This window comes from Medicago sativa, chromosome 3 (assembly GCF_051527215.1).
Source record: "Medicago sativa cultivar Bolivia chromosome 3, Bolivia_mono, whole genome shotgun sequence".
Classification (NCBI taxonomy): domain Eukaryota; kingdom Viridiplantae; phylum Streptophyta; class Magnoliopsida; order Fabales; family Fabaceae; genus Medicago; species Medicago sativa.
The window spans coordinates 69375080-69397624 of record NC_140751.1 but is presented as its reverse complement, the minus strand read 5'-3'; the positions used below and the strand labels follow the sequence as shown (position 1 = coordinate 69397624).

General features: G+C 35.1%; 2 long non-coding RNA genes and 1 pseudogene across 2 annotated transcripts; 1 reads left to right on the top strand and 2 right to left on the bottom strand.

Annotated features, from left to right (window-relative positions):
* Nucleotides 1-1331: 1331 nt before the first annotated feature.
* LOC146939615 (uncharacterized) lies at nucleotides 1332-4230 on the bottom strand (annotated as a pseudogene).
* A 751-nt stretch (nucleotides 4231-4981) lies between these two features.
* Nucleotides 4982-6637, bottom strand: LOC146939614 (uncharacterized). Its single transcript, XR_015033461.1, has 2 exons — nucleotides 6432-6637; nucleotides 4982-5779 (listed from the first exon to the last, which is right to left on the bottom strand). It is a non-coding gene; the product is annotated as an uncharacterized LOC146939614 (long non-coding RNA).
* A 12232-nt stretch (nucleotides 6638-18869) lies between these two features.
* On the top strand, nucleotides 18870-20085 carry LOC146939613 (uncharacterized). The gene is made up of 2 exons (XR_015031730.1): nucleotides 18870-18993; nucleotides 19147-20085. It is a non-coding gene; the product is annotated as an uncharacterized LOC146939613 (long non-coding RNA).
* The last annotated feature ends 2460 nt before the right edge of the window (nucleotides 20086-22545 follow it).

Sequence of the window (22545 nt, the reverse complement as noted above, 5' to 3'; positions counted from 1 at the left end):
ATCGGGAAATTCTTCAAGAACTTCCAGTTCATTCTTTGTCACTTAATTATTTGTCAACCTTGAAAGGTGGTCAGCTACAAGATTCTCCGTACCTTTCTTATCTTTGATCTCTAAGTCAAACTTTTGAAGCAACAACATCCATCGGATGAGCCTTGGCTTTGAATCGGACTTAGTGAGGAGATACTTGATAGCTGCATGGTCAGTATAGACAACAATTTTGGAACCTACAAGGTAAGAAAGAAATTTCTCCATTGCATAAACTATTGCAAGTAATTCTTTCTCAGTGGTGGCATAATTGATTTGTGCCTCATTTAAAACTTTACTTGCATAGTGAATAGCATGAAAAATTTTGTCCTTACATTGACCCAACACCGCACCAACAACATAATCACTTGTATCACACATTAATTCAAAGTTTAAATCCCAATTAGGAGCTATGATTATTGGTGCGGTGGTCAACTTCTCTTTCAAAGTTTCAAATGCAAAAAGACAATCATTATCAAAAATAAAAGACTTATCTTTGTTGAGCAAGTTGCTCATTGGCTTTGCTATCTTTGAAAAGTCTTTGATGAATCTCCGGTAAAACCCGGCATGGCCAAGAAAACTACGAACACCTTTGACATTCACCGGTGGTGGGAGCTTTCAAATTACATCGACCTTGACTTGGTCTACCTCAATACCCTTTGAAGAAATCTTGTGACCAAGGACAATACCCTTGGTAACCATGAAATGACATTTCTCCCAATTGAGCACCAAGCTAGTCTCAATACACCGTTTCAGCACGATGTCCAAGCTCTTTAAACACAAATCAAATGATGATCCAAAAACTGAGAAATCATCCATGAACACCTCCATACACTTACCAATTAAATCGGAGAAGATGGCTTGAACACACCATTGGAAAGTTGCGGGTGCATTAGACAAGCCAAAAGGCATTCTTCTATAAGCAAAAATACCAAAGGGGCAAGTGAAGCCCATATTCTTGTGATCATCTGGGTTCACGGCGATTTGATTGTAACCAGAGTAACCATCAAGGAAGCAATAAAAGGATTGACCGGAGAGTCTTTCAAGCATTTGGTCCATGAAGGGCAATGGGAAGTGATCCTTCCTTATAGCTTGATTAAGTCTTCTATAGTCAATGCACATTCTCCATTCGGTGACGGTTCTTGTTGGGATCAATTCATTCTTATCATTAGTGATCACCGTCATCCCTCCTTTCTTTGGAACTACTTGAACCAGGCTTACCCAAGCACTATCCGAGATTGGATAGATCATGCCGACTTCAAGCAACTTTACTACTTCCTTGCGCACCACCTCTTTCATGTTTGGATTCAAGCGGCGTTGCGGTTGTGCTACCGGTTTGAAGTTTTCTTCCATCATTATCTTGTGCATGCAATAAGATGGACTTATCCCTTTCAAGTTGGATAACTTCCACCCTATAACTTCTTTGTTGGCCTTGAGGATTTCTACCAACTTCGTTTCATCATTGATGGACAAGGAGCTACTAATGACCACCGGTTTGGTACCATCATTCTCTAGAAATACATATTTCAATTGAGATGGTAGAACTTTTAACTCTACCTTGGTGTCATCATCTTTTGCTTCTTCCTTAGATTCGTCTTTCAAATCTTCAAGTATAGCTTGATTAGGGCGAATCTCCTTCAAGGAATCTAGCTCCTTCAAACACTCTTCAATTTCTCTTGCTTCATCTTCATCTATGGCATTGAGTGCGTCCATCAAAGCACTCTCAAGGGGTGTTCGTTTATGCAATTGCTTCCGAGTTGTCAAGATGACTTCTTTGGTTGCATCCATTTTGAAGCATGCACCCTTGTCTTTTGAGTGCTTCAAGGCTTCCCGGATGTTGAAAGTAAACTCTTCATCATTTACTTTAACCTTCATGATATTATCATCAAGATCAATCATCATCCGAGCCGTTTGCATGAAATTCCTTCCCATTAATAGAGGCACATCCTCATCTTCTTCGACATCCATCACCACAAAGTCAGCCGGAAAAACAAATTTGTCCACTTTTACAAGAACATCTTCGGCCATTCCTAGTGGTGTTGCAAAGGATTTGTCGGCTAGTTGCAAAGTCATCCTAGTCCGCTTGATACAAAGGTCACCAACTCTTTTGGCACGGACAAAGGCATGAGATTGATGCTTGACCCAAGATCAAGTAATGCTTTACCTACAATGGTGGTGCCAATAGCTACCGGTAGAGTGACTCTTCCCGGATCTTGTTCTTTCTTAGGCAACCTTCTTTGAATGATAGCACTACAATTGGCATCAAGTTGGATGGTCTCTTCATCGTTCACTCTTCTCTTCTTGGAAAGGATGTCTTTCATGAATTTAGCATAAGCCGGCATTTGCTCCAAGGCTTCTGAGAATGGTATGTCAATTTGCAATTTCATGAAGAGTTCAGGAAACCTTGAGTATTGCCGCTTTTTATCTTTCTTTGATGGAGCTTGTGGGTAAGGTAAGTGTTGAGGCGCCACTTTCTTCTCAACTTCTTTCTTCTTGCCTTTTTCTTGCCCCACATCTTTCTTCTTTCTCTCCATCTCCTCTTCTTCAACTATTTCTCTTTCTTCAACCTTCCTCTCAACCTCAATATCTTCACCAACCCCTTCACCGATCACTTTACCACTCCGTGTTGTTATAGCTTTTGATTGCTATGATTTGCTATGCTCTTTGGGATTTGGTTGTGTGTTGGCGGTGAACGCTCCTACTTGTGGATTACCTTGAGCCATCTGTTGAGCCAATTGACCGACTTGCATTTCAAGGCCTTTTATGGACGCATCGGTGTTCTTTTGATTGGCCATCGACATTTGCATAAATTGATTCAAGGTTTCCTCGGTGCTTTGAGAACGATTTGGTTGTTGGGGGTTATTTTGTGGTGGAAATTGATATTGGTTGTTAAATGTTTGTTGGAATTGGTTGTAAGGTTGTTGGTAGAAATTTGATTGTGGATATTGGTAGTTGTATGGTGTTCTCCATGGTCTTTGAAAGTTGGAATTACCCGGATATCTCCCTTGAAAGTTAGAAGTACCCGGATTTTGGCCTTGTTGTGAGCTTCCGGCTTGTTGTTGTTGGTTTGGTCTTTGTTGTTGGTTTCCCACAAAATTGACCTCTTCTTCAAATGAACCAGGTGCTGGACAAAAGCCGGTGGGATGATCACCCGTACATAACTCACAAGTGTTTACTCCCGCCTTCTTTTTGGAGAGATTCCAAGATTTGCTTGGGCATGGCTCTCATTTCTTTTTGCATAGCCTCCATTTGTTGAGTGAGGAGTTTGTTTTGAGCCAACACCGCATCATTAGCATCTAATTCAAGAATATCGGCTTTCCGTTGTGAAGGATTCCGGTTGTGAGACGATTTGCGAGTGTTGAGTGCCATTTGGTTGATGATCTTCACCGCTTCCGCTGGAGTTTTTAACATTATAGATCCACCTGAACTAGCATCTAACATAGTCTTGGACTCACTTTGAAGCCCTTGACGAAAGAGATAGATTTGCATTTGGCTATCATAACCATGCTTCGGACAATTCCTTAGCAAAGACTTGTAACGCTCCCACGCCTCACATAGTGTCTCACTAGAACCTTGAGAAAAAGTTGTAATAGATGTCTTGGCTTCAAGATGCCTATCCTCCGTAAAGAACCGTTCTTGAAAAGCTTTCTCTAATTCATTCCAATTCTTCATCAAAGAAGTCGGTTGATCCCAGTACCACTCCTTAGCTTTCCCAATCAAAGAATGAGGAAATAATTTGGTGAACATATTCTCTTCCTCATCTTCTTTCATGCCGAGTGTACTGGCGGTAACATAGAAATTGGTGAGATGTTTATATGGGCCTTCATGATCCATACCGGTGAACGGGTTTTGAGTTATAAAATGGATTAACCCCGACTTCAACTCAAATTGTTTAGTATTTGGATTTCCAAGGCTAGCAAGCCTCCTTGGACTAACCCAACACGGTAGTGCATTCCCATCTTCATTTTCATTAGCCATGGCTACAAATGTTTCCCTTTCCAGAGATGATGGTGCAGACGAGTGTAAAGACCCACTAGGAGATAAAGTATGAACCGAACCAGAAGGTGTAGGAATAGAACTAGAAGATTTCGGTTGAGCCAGCCTGGCTAATCTCTTTGTTTCCCTTGTCTTAGCGTTGTTTCTACGTGCTGTTTTCTCTGTCTCAGGATCAAACTGAAGTAGGTCTTTAGCAACGGTACCTCGCATAAACAAAATTCACAGAGACTATACCAATTGGTTAGCACAAAAAGGATAATAAATGTTATATGTGTATGTTATATACAAGAAAGAATTTTGTGCAAAATTGCTTAACATGACAAACTTGTTTCGATACTTATGAGAAAATTCCGCTATTCCCCGGCAACGGCGCCATTTTGATGTAAGATTTTTACATGTCTAAAAACTATATACACGTGAGTATAATATAGGATCGTTTCCACAGGGAGTTGCTTTAATCATAAGCGTTTTACAATATTTCACATTAAGGATTTGAGTATAAAATGTTTGTTTGGAAAACTATTTTCCTATTCGACAATAAAATAAAACGAGAAGAGATAGAACTATTTCGCTTGCGGTTAGAGATATCAACCAAGCATAACAGCAGCATCTCCCGATCGATTAACAGATTCTAGCTTTATAACCAATATTATCACAATCATTTCTACAAATATCCTTCGTGTCCCAAAGTGATATCGTTATTTCTAAAGTATCATTTAAACATTCGTGTCCAAACATTTAAAAGATAATAAAGTCGATCGGATAACCTAATCGACCGTGTCCAACCGATTAAATGTCTGAAAGCATTAAGTTCTTGATTAAAAGCGATTATCAAAGATTAACAAACGTGTCAATGGTGATAATTTAAGATAGATTGTTATTCTAGTTCAAGATTCAAGAGTTTGTGTCCAAATCATCTTGAATCTCTTTGAAAGCATTAAAAGCAACAATAACAACAATATTGAATCATTAAGCTAGAACCATATATTAAAAGACCAAAAGATTACATAATAGCTTGTTTGATTACCTCAATATACAAGAATAGATGATAGCTACACATGTCTATGTAAACTATGCTAAGGATGAAGGAAAGATGAAGATTCCATGCCAAGATCCTTGATGTCTCAATGAATCTAGGGTTGAATCTACTCCTAAACCACTTGCTTTGTGTTTCTCTCTTGAAAATAGCTCTAACCTCTCTCTTAGAATGTATAAAAATATCTTAATAAAAAAGTGAATTCCTGAAAGAGAGGTAAAACTTCTATTTAAATGGACTGAAATCGTGACATCTCGCTTAAGCGAGACAAAACTCGCTCAAGCGAGCAGTAATAATATCCAACTATGACCAATGAAGGCTTGCCACGTCCACCTGTCTTCCTTTAGAAGTTGAATCTCGCGTAAGCGATCTGGAAGCGATCCACAAGCGAGGTTCTGGATTAGCTCTCTGGACAAATCTCGCGTGAGCAAGATGCACTCGCGTAAGCGAGTTGCTTCAATCTTTAAACCGCCTTTGAACCTTTGCTTGCGCGAACTGGAAGCGAGATGAAAAGCGAAATTCCATTTGCCCTCGACATTGATCTCGCATAAGCGAGTTACACTCGCGTAAGCGAGATGCCAATTTTCACGTGCGAGTCTGAAGTGAGCTGGCTGCGAGATAATCATTTGCTATCTGGAACTTTCTCGCGTAAGCGAGGTTATCTCGCGTAAGCGAGTTTTGCTTGGCTTAGAATATTGAGTTTTGGTCCTTGCTTGTCATTTCCTACATAAATTGGGTAGAATCAGGCATGTAAAGCATAAATGGTATAAATACAACAATGGATAGCTTTTCAGTAGATAACTTGCATAACAAGTCACTAAAAATGTCTATTTTAACACATGAAAGATATTACTTTTGAGCACTTATCAATAACCCATTTTCTTTCTTTTGCTTACAACTACTCATTTTTGCACTTGAACAAAGAAAGAAGAAAAGCTCGTTCATAAGCTCTTTGGCATTTTAATGATTATTTTTTTAATATCATTTAATAATCAAATTGGTGCATGTTCTTTACTAATCAACACCAAAATCACTCCTTCAGTGTCATATTTAAACTTTCATTATATTGAATGAAAATACATTCACATCCATGGAGAAATTATGATCGAACAAAATGGAATGGAAAGACATTTTTTTTTTATAGATGAATGGAAAGACATTTTCATCCATGGAAAAATTGGTACAAATAAAATTAGAATGAAATTATAAATAAAAAGAAGAAAAAACTTTATATGTTGAAGAAGATAGATCCGTAGCATTTTAATTGGAGGGGTGTTCTTATCTCTCAACAAATATGAAGTTGTCTTTGACAAGCATGAGGCATGGCAAGTCTAACATGAAGACATGAACAAGAGCCTGGTTCTGTCAACGTTACCTGCAGGAAAACTATGAAGACAAAAGATGGTCGGTTCAGTTTAGCTGATTGAAGGAAGATGAATAGTGTGGAGGAATTTTGGGTAAAAAAGAAGGGTGTGGCAGCGGGAAGTGGAAAAGGAGATAAAGAATTTTTTAATAATTAAATTAAATGGAAATAACAATCATAGCCTTTGTCTTCACTAATTTTAAAAGGAAAACAAGGACTTTTAGGGTTTGTTTGGAAGATCAAAGAAAGTGAAAGGAAAGATCGTAAGTGGAAAGATTGTTGAAGGAATGAAAGTGAGTAGAAAGTGAATGGAAAATGAGATGATTATTTAGTTGTTTGGTATTGATGAAAGTGATAGGAAAGTGAAAGGAAAGAAAGATGTGTATTTCCTAAAATGACATATATAGCCTCACATTTAAATGAAATAATATATAATATAGTAAGGGCTTTTCTGTAAATTTATGAAAATGAATGTGCACCTCATACTTTCCTCATGCTTTCTGCGCATATTAGAAGAGAATGGTTTTGGACATGGGACCCACAAAGATTCTTCTTTCCCACCTCTCTGACATTGCAACCAAAGGGTGGAAAGAACACATTTCCATACACTTTCAATCCTTCCTCCTATCAATCCATTCACTTTCCTTGAAACCAAACAGCCCCTTAGTGACCAATTAAAAAAGTGTTTCATGCTAAAACACACCTTCAAAAAAGTGAATGGGTGTGTTGTGTGTGTGTGTGTGTATTCTCTTCATTAAGCCAAAAGTTATCATGATTTTTCAAAACTTGGTTATTTTTAACCCTTCGGTATTCATGGGAATATGGCTGTAGTAATTTAGAATTCGACTAGAAGGAGTAAAGTTTAATAAAAAAGTGTTTCATTCAGAAATCAAACTTATATTCTCCTAAATAATTTGTACTTTAGCGAACTCACTAACCAGTTGAGACCAACTGTTTGGTAAACACCAGATTCTTTTGATTAGTCTCTTATATTTTCTTTTAAGGAAAATTGGTTTATATAATCTCCCCTTATAATTTGATGCTTCAGTTTATTTAAAATATTTTTTTTACTTCGTCTCTACTACAAGAAAATAATTAAAAAAAGTTTAATTAAAAAAACATATTATGTAAAATTATACATATTATCTTGAACAAAATAAAAAAAAATACGCAAATTATCTTGAACAAATTAAAAAAATTACACATGTTATATAAAATTTAGTTAAAACCACTAACCTCAACTATATCTCCAAACCCGTGTGACGCACAGGTCATATGTACTGTATTATATTTATCAATGCCTTATTAAAGAAAATTTTCATAAATATCATGAAAAGTAATTTATAAAAACACATGATAAAACACAAAACATAATTATCTTGTTACAGTAGAAACAACCATATATAATATAAAGTTATAAATATAACGAAAGCATCGTATATTTTGGAAAACTTGATGATAAACAACGTTCGAAGTGATATTGGTATCTTCATCATCTTTATCAGTTAACAATATTTTTAACCCTTGTCTCGGAGTATCTCTTGAAATTGCAACATCTAATTGACCACGGGAGAACACTGATGTAGGAAGATATATTCCAACATGTTTAAGTGATTGTCCTTGAATTTTATTAATAGTCATTGCGAATGAAACAACTAACGGAAATTGTCTTCCCTGAACATTAAAAGGAAGTCTTTTATCGAAAGACGTTAAGGATAATCTGGGTATAAAAACCTTATCACCTACTCCCTACAACCCTTTTTATAAGGCTACTTTACAAAAAAGTTTAATCTCTAAATATAAGACTATCTACCAATTTCTAGATGGATTTGTTACTCTTTTTTCAAATACATCCCTCATTAATGTTATCAACAACTTTTCTTAATACTCGTGATTTTTGTAAAACAATCTTCAATATTTCAATATTTTTTTATAAGATATATAATGTTTTTTTGTTACTACCTCCGTCCCTAATTATAAGACACTTTTGTGTTTTTTTTTTATCACTTTTTATAATACTTGTAATATCCCGCTTGTCAGTATCGGAATATTACCAGTCGATCGTGCCAGAGGATTAATGTTATGGAAAGTATGTATGATGGAAATGTTTATTAATGACATAAGTCAGGTACGAGTTAAGTATCAGTGTTGGATAAACGCGTTTAAAACGAAGGGCAATCTCGTACGTTCGCGCAAGGGAGTATATAAGTGTTTTTGGGGCCAAAATTATTCATTTCAACTTCTCTTTCTCTCTCTAGGTTTGAGAGAAAGAATTCTCTCCTCCCTCTCTCTAAAAGGCCGCCCCCTTTCCCTCTCCCAACCCACTCAAACTCTTTCAAGATCAACAAGTGGTAACCAAGCATGGATTATGGAAGCTTTAAGGACAAGAAACAACAAAGAGAATGGATAGAAGCTTGGATTCAAAGATTAGGGTTTGATCTTTGGGAAGCTTGAAGCTTGAAGAAATTGCATGAACTTGTTTAGGTGAGTTCTATAGATAGTTTCCTACCTTTGGGATGTGTAAATTCTTGTGAGAAAGTATGGATTTTTGTTAATTAGGGGTTTAGAACCCTAGAGTCCCTTTGGCCAATTCTTGTTGTTTGGATGTTAAATTGCCATGAAATATGTTTATAAATGTTTCTATATGTTGCTGGATGTATATTGTAACACCCTAATTCCCACATTTATTATTATAATAAAAATGCATTTAAAATAAAGAAACACACAAGGTGTCACACATCTTCTAAAAAAATTCAAAAGAACTTCATTCAATTTAAAAACATTGCAGTGGAATAGTTTTCAAAAACTTTAAAGTACATGTCGCATCACAATTTCAACACCAAAACTTAATTCAAAAGAATTCTAAGATAGAGTCTAAAATAAAAAAAAATCCCCAATCCCTAATGTTACTGATCAGAGCATCGACTCAATAAGACTCCCAATAGACAAAAAGGAGAAGGCTCCAACACCATCCTCCGAGACTCACTGCTACTAAGATCTTCTTCCTGCAAATCTAAACCACAAGGGTGCAGGCGCTCAACCCGCCACTAGAGGGTGAGAATATATTCAACATAAGAAATGCATAAACACATGTATAGATTCAGACAAAAGAGCATAGCAATATTACATTTAGACATGTATGCATCACATTTAGATAATATTCACATTTAAATATAAAATTTCATTTAATAAAAATCAAATAGGCATCAATCAATATCTTATATTAACATGTGAGCATCAACAATCATATAGAATATATAAATTATTCACATCATTTAATAATCATCTTTCATCATTTAATAAACAGAAACATATCACTATCTTTAAATAAACTCATCTTCATCTATAAATTTATATATATAGATACTACATCGTCAAATATACTACATCTTCAAATATTATACACACACACACACACACACACACACACACACACACACACACACACACACACTACAGCGTCAAATATACCACATCTTCAAATATGCTTGACAATAAATGCAATGTCTCTAACTCGACTCTATATGCATGTGGTACCAAACCAATCACCATCGTCAAATGTTTTGGACATCAGAGGTATGTTACTGATTTTGTCCACACCATCGTCAAATACAACATCGTTAAATAGGACTGACCAGGAATGCATGAACACCAAGTAATGACTCGACAATGCACATCTTTATATGACTCGACAAATACACATCTTTAAATAGCACCATCTTCAAATATCACACCTTTAAATCACACATATTCAAATAACACATCTTTATATAACACATCTTTAAATCACACATCTTCAAATAATTCATCTCTACAAAATCTCTTATAAAAAAATAGAAAATATTATTTTGACCTACAATGGTATCCATTCTTCTATGAACATGTACAGGTATATACAAGTAGCAGCAAGTCACCAAAAATCATCAGTATAGTCATTCGAGTCACGAGTATCAATGGAAGGAATAGCTACATGATAAACATATTCATCTCCTAATATGATTCAATCATAATTCGAAATCTTTATAAATGAATATAAACATTAGTCAACACTTCAATCTAAAATATAATTAGTAGTTAAAAAAAAAATTAAATTCAACTAAATAAATTGTCGAACACGCTAAGGTCATACCTATACACCTCTAATGATATTTAATAATAAGTAAATAACATCACAGAACTGATTATTCAATTGAAGATATATACACAATTGACATGCATTCTTAAAGATATAGGTATTCTAATATTAATCAAATACAAAGTCAAAACTCACTTAATTTGTATATAAAACTGAATTATTATTATTGAATTACTCATTGGCAAAGTGTGCCCATTTTCAAATCAAGTATGGACAGCACAAAACATTTATCTACGGGAAAATCGAAACGGTGGAACCCAAGTCAAAACAAAATAGAGAAACTGATTTTAATTAGAAATTAGAGTGAACAAATCAATTTAGGAACAACATGCCTAATGATAGCGTGAATTGAAAGTTAGTTTTGGATTTCACAGTATAGTGAACATGATAAACCATTGAAATTTCCCTTTTTAATACCTACACCTACGGGTCATCAAAATAATATAAATCTAAAAGCAACTATATTTGTCAAATCATTAAGGTTAATTGTTGACCACATATGATCCCATAGATTTACATGTAGCAAAAAGAAATCATTGCACTACTGTGCTATTCATTATACCGATTTATAAATATGCATAAAAAGAATGAAAACATATAGGCATAGATAAACATATGTACATATCTATGTAAATAATAAAGCCATCGATGACACTATCATATATGAACGGAATGTGATTATACATATTATACCTAACTGTTAACTGGGAATCGAAGAATAGATATAATAAAGCCACCGAAATATTATAAATCTCAATAATTAAACATATAATCACAACAAACAAATTAGAGTATAAATTTAACATAAATTTATCAAAGGATCATGAAAACAAGAAAGAAAAACACAAACCCTTCACTACCCATATGTTCATACAACCCTTACGGTGAATAGAGACCCCCTACCTCTAGTTTTGCGAAATTGATGATTTCCTATGGTGAAATCTCTCTCTAGGTTCTTCTCGCTATTCCTCTTTGCCTCTTCTCTCCATAACCTTAGTTTTTCTTTTGCCGGTTTGTTTCTCTCTTCCTCGGTAACCCTTCTTCTCTAATTCTCTTCTCTATTTATAAGCTCTAATTGAGTTTGTTACCAATCTTTTTAGATTACTATATGTCCTCTAGGTTTGTTACTAATCTTTTCAAATTATTATCTGCACCTCTTGAATATGTTACTATTATTTCAGTAATTACACCGTCTTGCTATTCACACTCCCCTCTACTTAAATAATTAAAGCACTACTCATCTCACTAACTACACCTCTTTTCTACCAAATTTTACTAATCCCCCCGTTTGCACTCTAATTTCTCTAAAAAAACTCTATTTTCTTTCTAAATATTATTTTCTCTCATTCTTTAATCGACTAACCAACCCATCTAGTTTCTTCTTACCTATTCTTCCATTAAATACGAATAATTAAATTAATAATATCAAACAAAGAAATACTATTAATAATATTAATATCATCTAATAATAATACTAATAAACTAATATTAAAAATCGGGGTGTTACATATATGGTGCATTGCAGGATTGATTTGGACGAGTTTTGGGTCAAAATTGTAAAATCTGCAGCACAGACCCGAAGAAACTCGCTATTAGCGAAATATTTCGCTAATAGCGAAATTCTTCAGAGCCCTGCCCAGAAAAAGTCGCTATTAGCGAAAGTTGTTGTAGTGACCATCATGCTTTTGGCTTGTTGGCTCAATGTAGGGTCGGTGGTGCATTCTGAAGCCTTTCTTTCATCGTTTTACAACTTTATAACCCCAAAACAACATCTAGGCAATGCACATAACATCAAATGATTCTTGAAATGAAAATCATGGTAATCTTAGCATATATGGCAAGAATGGCATAGAGAGTTTTAGCCGATTACTCGGGTAGAAATGAACTAAGAAAGGGATTAAAAGTAGAGCCTCGACATAGCTTGTCGAGAACTAGAAAGTTAAGTAAGAATTCTATGTAGGATAAGTCGCGAAGTATATTCTCTTCGCATATGATCTAGAAGGTTTAAGTATATAAGTTAAGCTGTGAATTGAAAGTTAATCTCTTCACAATGATCATGTATATGGTTTACCTCTAGTAGGATCGTTTAAGGATCCGAGGTAAAAGAGATAACATGTTTAGAATTAATCTTCATGCATGAATAGATCAAGACTTTTAAAGATATAAGTGCCATGTCTCCTATAATCCTTCGGAGGTTGGATTCAAGGGGTTCTCCAAGGGGAACGTGATTAGCCTTAAGGGGCCCGCATGTCACTTAGTAAGCAAGATGTAGTTGTCGTGTCTCTTGTGATCCACACTAGGTTGGACTCAAGGGGTTCTCCAAGGGGAATGGTTTAACCGTAAGGGAGCCGCGCGTCACTGCAGGAGTGCCGTTGGTTATACCTTAGATAGGTTTCCATCGGTTAGAAGGGATTGTGCTCGGGTTTACTCCACCCCGGGGCTCTCCATAAAATGAACTCAGATAATTGTTTGTTTGTTCAACGCTAACCTAATGAATGAATCTGACTATGCATATTGATTAGACATTTATATGTTATGTCATAGAGCCCTGACGTAGATCGTCAAGAATTAGTGAAGCCTTGACGTAGATCATCATGAACTAGTATGATAGCAAGAATGATATGTTGTTAGACACAATGTATTTATACAATAGAGCAAGTAGAGAAGGTTATGCCGATGACGATCTTAGGTTTCCCCTAATCGTCCGGTTTAGAATTGTGTCATGATTATAGTATGTGTAGGCCTCGATACGTAGAGCGTATCTTGGCATAGCGGTCTTAGATTCCCCTATGATGGATCTAGTATGCACGACTGTCTAGGAAAGCGTGACCACACACGTATAATCAACCGTCAGGTTGTATTGTAGACACGTGGTGACCGTAGGTTTTAACGGTAGTAATGTTGAGTAAGTCGGTAGAGAAACAAGTTAAGTTATTTGAAGTGGATGAAGTTAAGGTTGTATGTGGAAGTTTTACGTTAAGTTCTATGACAAATGAGATATTAATTTCCAATGTGTAGTGAATTGTATTGATTAATGTTAGTACTTGTTATACGAATGTTAAGAAATATTTTACGATATTCGGGATGAATGGGGTGCATTAGATCGCTTGAAAGACAAAAATTTTATGTAAAATATGTTTTTGGAAAATTGAGCCGAAGAAACTCGCCAATAGCGAAAATTTTGCTACTAGCGAAATTTTTCCAGAGGATTTCGCTGATAGCGAACCTGGGGCGAAATTTCCAGTTTTCTCTGAAAGCTGTTAGTTTTCCCTAGGGTCCGTAGTGGCTATTGGGGGTTGTCTTCGCAGTCTATTACGCAACAAAAACCCTTTATGATATCAAGAACCGAATGCACATCACATCCTAAGGAATTAAAGAAGAAAATGCATGAACAATTATTAACGGAATTAATCCAGTTCAAGGTAACATTAGAAGTTAATGTGGCAAGGGTTAAGAAGAAGCTTGTAGAAAGAGTTTCAAGGTTCCGGTTTATGGAATAGACGTAGTGGATGTGAAGACATGAGATAGAAAGTAAAGTGGTAAAGCGGTATGGGAAACCACAAGGTTCCTAGATGTTGTGAAGATATGAGTATTCCTCGAGTCTATGATTTGCTTAACTAACTTGCTAAGGCTCGTTGCCATGACGGATTTTAATGTTTGCAAAGTTTACATGATATTAGAAAAGATATACGCATATGGGTGATTGGAGTTGGCGTTCTTGAGTTTAAATGAAACTCTGCAGGTACCGGTCTGTTACGACTCGCGTAGAGTGGACTAAACTCACTGGAACCAAGATTTGATGGCACAGTTGTGTTGTCAACTCGTTCCGTGATTTTAGAGTAACGACTAGGACCCAGATTCACTATGTTTTTATATATGATGAAGAGACATCAACGCCAATGACCCATGTGCTAATTTATGAAGTTTTCTTAAAAAGAAAAATTAACGAGCAAGCATTGGTATGATTAAGAAAAATATAGTATGCGAGAATACGAAGATACAATGTTAGATGTTTAAGGAAGGTATGTCCGAGCGCAAGATGAGTCTGCCATGGAAAGTTGTAAGAACAATTCATGGAAATAGTAAGTATGTAGTAACAAAGATGTTCACTATGAGTCAAAATTGCTCGGGAAAGGTGTAAGTATGGTATTGATATGTCAAGAGGTAAGTTCACCTTGAGATTTAATCTTACAAGCAAAGGGTAGAGCAAGGTTGCAGAGTTGATTGCAACATAGGAAGTCTTGAAAAGAGTTCAAGAAGATATTAATGAAATGATAGGAAGAGTGTGAAGTTTCACTCGTCTCAACGGATTAGAGTGTTGGTTAGAGCCAACCGGTGGGAATCAGAGCAGTGCAACGGAAGTTAATCGGTAAAGTTGTTGACGGTAACCATGGAACATGGAATTTGGTAGTAAGCATCTTCGTGAAGAATGTTCGGCGTAGTAATACAATTTTAGTGAGAAGCATTAAGAGACGAGCGAGGAGTTCTCGAAATGATAAGTAAGGATCGATGCTTATACAGTCAGTGATGGTTAAGGTAAAAGTATAAAGGATGTATCTTCACCTAAGTAAGATAAGAAATACTAGAGTCGCCACAAATGAAGTAATCGGGTTGCCTAATTGGTGATGTCGAATGCGTACAAGAGTTGTTGGTTAGTCAGGAAGAGTATGTACTATGGTAAGAGAAATACGAATCATGAGTTATGCACGATGAGATTCATACCCTCTCATGTCATACTTGTTAGGTGATAACGATACTTGCTATGTTATGTCAAACCATGATTTTATAACTTTTAAATTTAAGATAGGTATTAAGGAACTTGGGAACGAAGTTTATTTTAAAAACATGATATTTTACATTGTTGAACTAATGAGGCGCGTCGTAAGCTAGTAAGCTCACTTAAGACGTGCAGATTTTAGGACCAACTCATCATTGGTGAGCTTGGGAACGAGTTGTAAACCTTTTTCAAAAATCTAGAGATACGTCCTGTGGCTCTGCAGTACTATTATGGATTTGGTTTCGCGATGTTTTTTTTTAAAGTCATGCAATTATTCATTCCAAGGACCCGCATACCAATGTTTATAAGATTTCTTAAAGTAAAATGATAGAACAAGTATCATTATTATCTAACAGTATGTGGCACTTGAAATTATGTAAGATATTATGGAAATTAAGGGTTTGACGAAGTGAGCAACAATGTTCCTCGAAGGGTCATTTGGGGCACACAAGTTATAATAAGAGTATTCAAGTGCAAATGGTCTAAGACGAAAGAATAATTAGCAAGCAAATTAAGACTGAATAATGAATGTCAAGTTATGGGTCACCCAGGAATTCGGGTGCAATGAGATCGTAATGGGATCGAAAGATTTCTTAAGACTCTGAGAAGAGATAAAGGATTCGTAGAATCACCAAGATAAGTAATGTAAATAAGAGCATGTGTCTCAAGTTATAGTAAAGAAGATTATGTATGTACTCTGTGTGTGCACAACATGATACTTTGAACACAAGTAAGCACTGCAGGGCCGAACCTGGATTCCAGTAGAACCCCAGTTAAAAGGCAAATCCTGAGTGTTTTTGTTATGAAAGGTTGCTTATATGTATGGATAGAGCCAAGCAGATAAGATATGACCATGATGTTTTTAAGTTAAGCCTAGAATTGGAGACAATCAATTCCGACAATATGAGGATTTCTACAAGATGTTATGTTTGAACTCGGTAAGTATTAAGTGATTTCTAAATTTCGAGGACAGAATTTTTTAAGGGGGTAGAGTGTAATATCCCGCTTATCAGTATCGGAATATTACCAGTCGATCGTGCCAGAGGATTAATGTTATGGAAAGTATGTATGATGGAAATGATTATTAATGACATAAGTCAGGTACGAGTTAAGTATCACTGTTGGATAAACGCGTTTAAAACGAAGGGCAATCTCGTACGTTCGCGCAAGGGAGTATATAAGTGTTTTTGGGGCCAAAATTATTCATTTCCACTTCTGTTTCTCTCTCTAGGTTTGAGAGAACGAATTCTCTCCTCCCTCTCTCTAAGAGGCCACCCCCTTTCCCTATCCTAACCCACTCAAACTCTTTCAAGATCAACAAGTGGTAACCAAGCATGGATTATGGAAGCTTTAAGGACAAGAAACAACAAAGAGAATGGATAGAAGCTTGGATTCAAAGATTAGGGTTTGATCTTTGGGAAGCTTGAAGCTTGAAGAAATTGCAAGAACTTGTTTAGGTGAGTTCTATAGATAGTTTCCTACCTTTCGGATGTGTAAATTCTTGTGAGAAAGTATGGATTTTTGTTAATTAGGGGTTTAGAACCCTAGAGTCCCTTTGGCCGATTCTTGTTGTTTGGATGTTAAATTGCCATGAAATATGTTTATAAATGTTTCTATATGTTGCTGGATGTATATGGTGCATTGCAGAATCGATTTGGACGAGTTTTGGGTCAAAATTACAAAATCTGCACCACAGACCCGAAGAAACTCGCTATTAGCGAAATATTTCGCTAATAGCGAAATTCTTCAGAGCCCTGCCCAGAAAAAGTCGCTATTAGCCGATTACTCGGGTAGAAATGAACTAAGAAAGGGATTAAAAGTAGAGCCTCGATATAGCTTGTCGAGAACTAGAAAGTTAAGTAAGAATCCTATGTAGGATAAGTCGTGAAGTATATTCTCTTCGCACATGATCTAGAAGGTTTAAGTATATAAGTTAAGCTGTGAATTGAAGGTTAATCTCTTCACAAAGATCAAGTATAAGGTTTACCTCTAGTTGGATCGTTTAAGGATCCGAGGTAAAAGAGATAGCATGTTTAGAACCAATCTTCATGCATGAATAGTTCAAGACTTTTAAAGATATTAGTGCCATGTCTCTTGTAATACTTCCGAGGTTGGATTCAAGGGGTTCTCCAAAGGGAACGAGATTAGCCATAAGGGGCCCGCATGTCACTTAGTAAGCAAGATGTAGTTGTCGTGTCTCTTGTGATCAACACTAGGTTGGACTCAAGGGGTTCTCCAAGGGGAATGGTTAAGCCGTAAGGGAGCTGCACGTCACTGCAGGAGTGTCGTTGGTTATACCTTAGATTGGTTTCCAATGGTTAGAAGGGATTGAGCTCGGGTTTACTCCACCCCGGGGCTCTCCGTAAAATGAACTCAGATAATTGTTTGTTTTTTCAACGCTAACCTAATGAATGAATCTGACTATGCATATTGATTAGACATTTATATGTTATCTCATGGAGCCTTGACGTAGATCGTCAAGAATTAGTGAAGCCTTGACGTAGATCGTCAGGAACTAGTATGATAGCAAGAATGATATGTTTTTAGACACAACATATTTATACAATAGAGCAAGTCAAGAAGGTTATGCTGATGACGATCTTAGGTTTCCCCTAATCGTCCGGTTTAGAATCGTGTCATGATTATAGTATGTGTAGGCCTCGATACGTAGAGCGTATCTTGGCATAGCGGTCATATATTCCCCTTAATCGCCATGACACGTATAGTGATAGCAAGACCTATAACAAGTTAAGAAGAACCTATGAATGGTCTAGTATGCACCATCGTCTAGGAAAGCATGACCATACACGTATAATCAACCGTCAGGTTGTATTGTAGACACGTGGTGACCGTAGGTTTTCCCCGAGGTTACCTATAGCCTAGGATTAGGTAGAACTCACTGAGACATTATGTCTCATCCCAATCCTTATTTGTTTTAGATAACCAGGTTGGTAAGGCAAGCTAGTAGCCGAATGGATATGTTCACCAAGTGTTCGTTCGTACCCGCTGTAGGATGCTATGGATCTCAAGGATGCTCTTACTATGTTTTAGACAAAGTTATGTATACTCTTGTGTACGAACGCTTATGATTGTATATGATATTCATTCGGAGTTTTTTTTGTTGTAAATTTTTAATGTATCCAGTACTAAAGATAACGCACATGCTAAACTTTCTAGATACGTTTAGTGTGGGTGTTACAAGACTCTTTTCAAATTTCAATGTACATTAATTATGATATTACAATTTTACACTTTAAAAACGAAGTCATTAATATTTAACTTTCTATGCATCGTATGGGTACCAATGCTAGTGATTTTATATATAAAAATACTATATAATACATTAAAAAAAAATTCGTATGTCCTCTTTCTATTATCAAAGGTTGATTATTAAATTAAAAAAATAACGGATTCTAATGATTAGCAATATTTTTACATTTCATAATAATCATTCTAATTTTAGAAAGAGCTTTTTAAAACTCCTTTATATATAAAAATATTTAATTGTTTTTTGTGCAACACGCGCTTTATACACTATAAAATGATCAAATCATATTCTATTTGTTACATGTAAAGGGAGAAAAATATGTCTAAAACTCTCAAATTTATATATATTATGATTTTATTTCTTTCCCTATTCCTTGTTGCAGAAAGTTTTTCCAGTAAGCAACTTTTATAATCCTTTTAAAATTTCATTCTTTAGTATTGAATTTTTTTTTTTTTGTGAAGGATTCTTTAGTATTGTATGTAATATATATTCACACTCTTTTGTATTGTTTTAGTAACATTATTTTATTCTATTTTGTTCATTACAGCGGGTATACCTTGTAAGACTCATAAAGAATGTCCAAACACTTCGACTCACAAGTATTTATGCCTTAGAGATGAATGTTTTATCACTGCAATCAAGTGGCCATTGGGAGATTCCTTGATTTAGTAATAGGGTTAAATATGTTTTTGGTCCCTAGAAAATTGCGACCTTCTAAGTTTAGTCCTTACTTAAATTTAATAGCTTTTTTAATCCCTACAAAAAAAATTACTTATAATTTTAGTCCCTGCTAAAATAATTTTTTTTTAATTATCCTTAAACTCTTAAATTTTTTAACGATTCTTTTTATACAAGTTTAGAACACTATGAAAGGTTCATTTACTAAAATCTATAATTTTTTAACATGAAATAAATTAAATATAAATTTTTTAAAACGACAAATGTTTAAGATATAAGTAACAAAAATATGGACGTAGAAATCAAATTTTTGCGATATTTTTTTCTGATGACCTTTTAATAACGTTCTTAACACGCCTGTAAAAAATTGTTGAAAAACTTAAGAGTTTAAGCATAAATTAAACAAATTTGGATTGAGTAAGGACTAATATTTAGTGCAGAAATTTTTTGTAGGGATTAAAAAAACTATTAAAATTAAGTAAGGACTAAACTTACAAGGTCGTAATTTTGTAGGGACCAAAAACATAATTAACCCTTGGTAATACCCTACTTAATACATTGCATGAGTACCGTACTTTAGAGAGTATACTTATGCAATATAGGGATTAATAATGTGTTTTTTTCACTAAAAAAATCTACGCAATTTAACTTTTGCTAGATTATTCTACGGTTTCCATTCATCTGCTGTGATCATGGAGCCTAATAATTATATCTTTTATTTTTTTTTGTCAAAAATTATATCTTTTATTTATTTATTTTGTAATCTATGAACCTTGCAATTAACTATGGCTTATTATTAGCATTCTCATTCGCTAAGAATCTATTTAGGTCTACGGTTTCATATAGAATAACAGAAAGACGGCTAGGTTCCAATAATATCAATAGCATTACATTACAAAATGTTAGAATATATATATATATATATATATATATATATATATATATATATCTGTGTGTGTGTGACCATCACTGACCATATCACATGAGAATGACTTTTATATATGAGAATGATCTGAGAATGAATTGCAACCATCTAATTTAAAAACAAGAGTTGAAATTAAAACAACTTAAGTGAGTCATGTGCCATGTGATTATTCTCTCACTCACTTCCATCATTCACGTTTCAGTATCTGCCTTAACCCTTCTTCTTCCTTCAAAAGCTCGCGTGTCTTCTTCTCCTCACCATTAACAATCTTTACCATGTAAACATTGTTGTTCATTAATCCCTAAAATCAATTTCAAGTGGTGAACCTTGTTGTTTATCAAGAACAATTTTTCAGATCTCATTTAAATATACAATCTTTACCATTTGTGTCTTCTCCATATCTCCTTCCCTCACAAATCTTCTGTCTCCGACCATTCACATTAAACAAATCTCTTTGAATAATTTTAAATTAATGTATAATTTGGCATGACTTTTAATGGTAACATATGGATATTCCCAAGCTTACATATGAAGCCATATGTCAGCAATAAATGCGTATACTTGATTGTCAATTTCTCCCATTTTTTGTTGACCTTCCATTTGCCCTCAAATTTGAATCGTCATTTCCCTCTTCAAAGCAATTAATTCGCCACTAATCTCAATTATTCTCTTCCAATCTTCCCAAACACCATTAACCCATTTTGCTGAACCTCTTCTACATTCGCAAGCATTAATGATTGATTAGGAGTTTTTCCAATGACAATATTATGTTTTTCCAATGAACACACCCATTAATAATAGACACTCTCTTTCAAAATTCTAATGGTAGATTAGCAATATACAACACCCTTAATATTCCGTAAAAGTTTAACTTTCAAATAGACAACTTTCAAATCTACTATTCCCTCTGTCCCTTTATCTAAGCACCCATTTGATTTTATTTTTGTCTCTAAATGTAAACCCCTTTTCAAATTACTAGATGCATTCATTATTTTTTTCCTAAACATACCCCTAATTAATACTACTAACTTGTCTTGAAATATGAAAAGTCAAATTTAATACATATACAAACAAATGACAATTTAGTAATATTAACACACAAAATAGACACATTAATTGCACTAACAACTTTTCTTAATAAATGTGAAAAATGCAAAAGGTGCTTAATTAGATATAGGGAAGGAGGGAGTAAGACTCAAGTTTTTCTCCTCTCCTCTGCACACATATCTAAATTTTCTAAATCATTGGTTTTAAATGCCTCTCACCCACTCAGCAATGCCACCATCGGCAACTTCTTATGCTGGTATGAACTCAAGCCCTCTTTTTGTTTCTATGGTTTCTGACCATACTAACATAATTTGTTCATGTGGCGGAGAATCGCGCACCAATTCGCGGGCACCGAATTCTGGTACTTTGACGAACCTCGTACCCATCAATTTGTGTGGAATTCGCAACAAATGACGTACCAATCGTACTAGAGAAAGAATAGCACAAGTTTGGTTGGGAAAAAAGGTTTGAACTATAAAATAAGAGTTATGCTATATACAGCGAAAGTTTCCTTTCGCGAATGCCACGAGCGTGTTATGAATTTTTTTCCTTAAGAGATAATATTCCGTGTGAAACCCAACAAAAAGTAATCACAATGTCTATGTTCTCTATTAAGTCAATTTTGTGCCCTTGATCAAAGCACACACTCATTCCAATGGAAAAAATATACTACATCCGTTCCTTTTTAATTGTCACTTTTTCACATCTTACACAAACCAAGACAATCAATAAATGTTACTACTTTTGATACAATTGTTTTTGTTTTCACTATAATGACCTTATTAATTTAATATTTCATTTCATATGTTTCTCTCTCCGCAATAAATATATAAGGGTAATATTGATAAAAACAACATTCAATGTTGCATTGAACTTTAAAAGTGACAGTTAAATAGGAACAAAAAACGATACGAATACGCACGTTTAAGGAAGGAGGGCATAATAGTCAATTGAGCTTAAGGACTATATAAGGAATTTTGGCCCAAAATATTCATTTTTCATACAAGCTTCTCTCTCTAGGTTTAGAAACTTTTTCTTGCTCTCTCTTCTCTCTCTAGGAACCGATCCATTCCTTCAATCTTTTCCTCAAAGTTGTCCAGAATTTTGTGAGCAAGTGATCAAGAGAACTTTGGATGTGTAGGAGCAAGCATCTTCAACCTTTTTACCTTCTCAATCAAGAGTAGTGATCTAGGGTTTTGAAGTAGGAGGACTTGTAATCAACTTCAAACACTTCAAGTGAGTTCTTAGATAGATTTCTACCCTATGGGTGTGTGTTTATCATAGCTCATGCTTGAT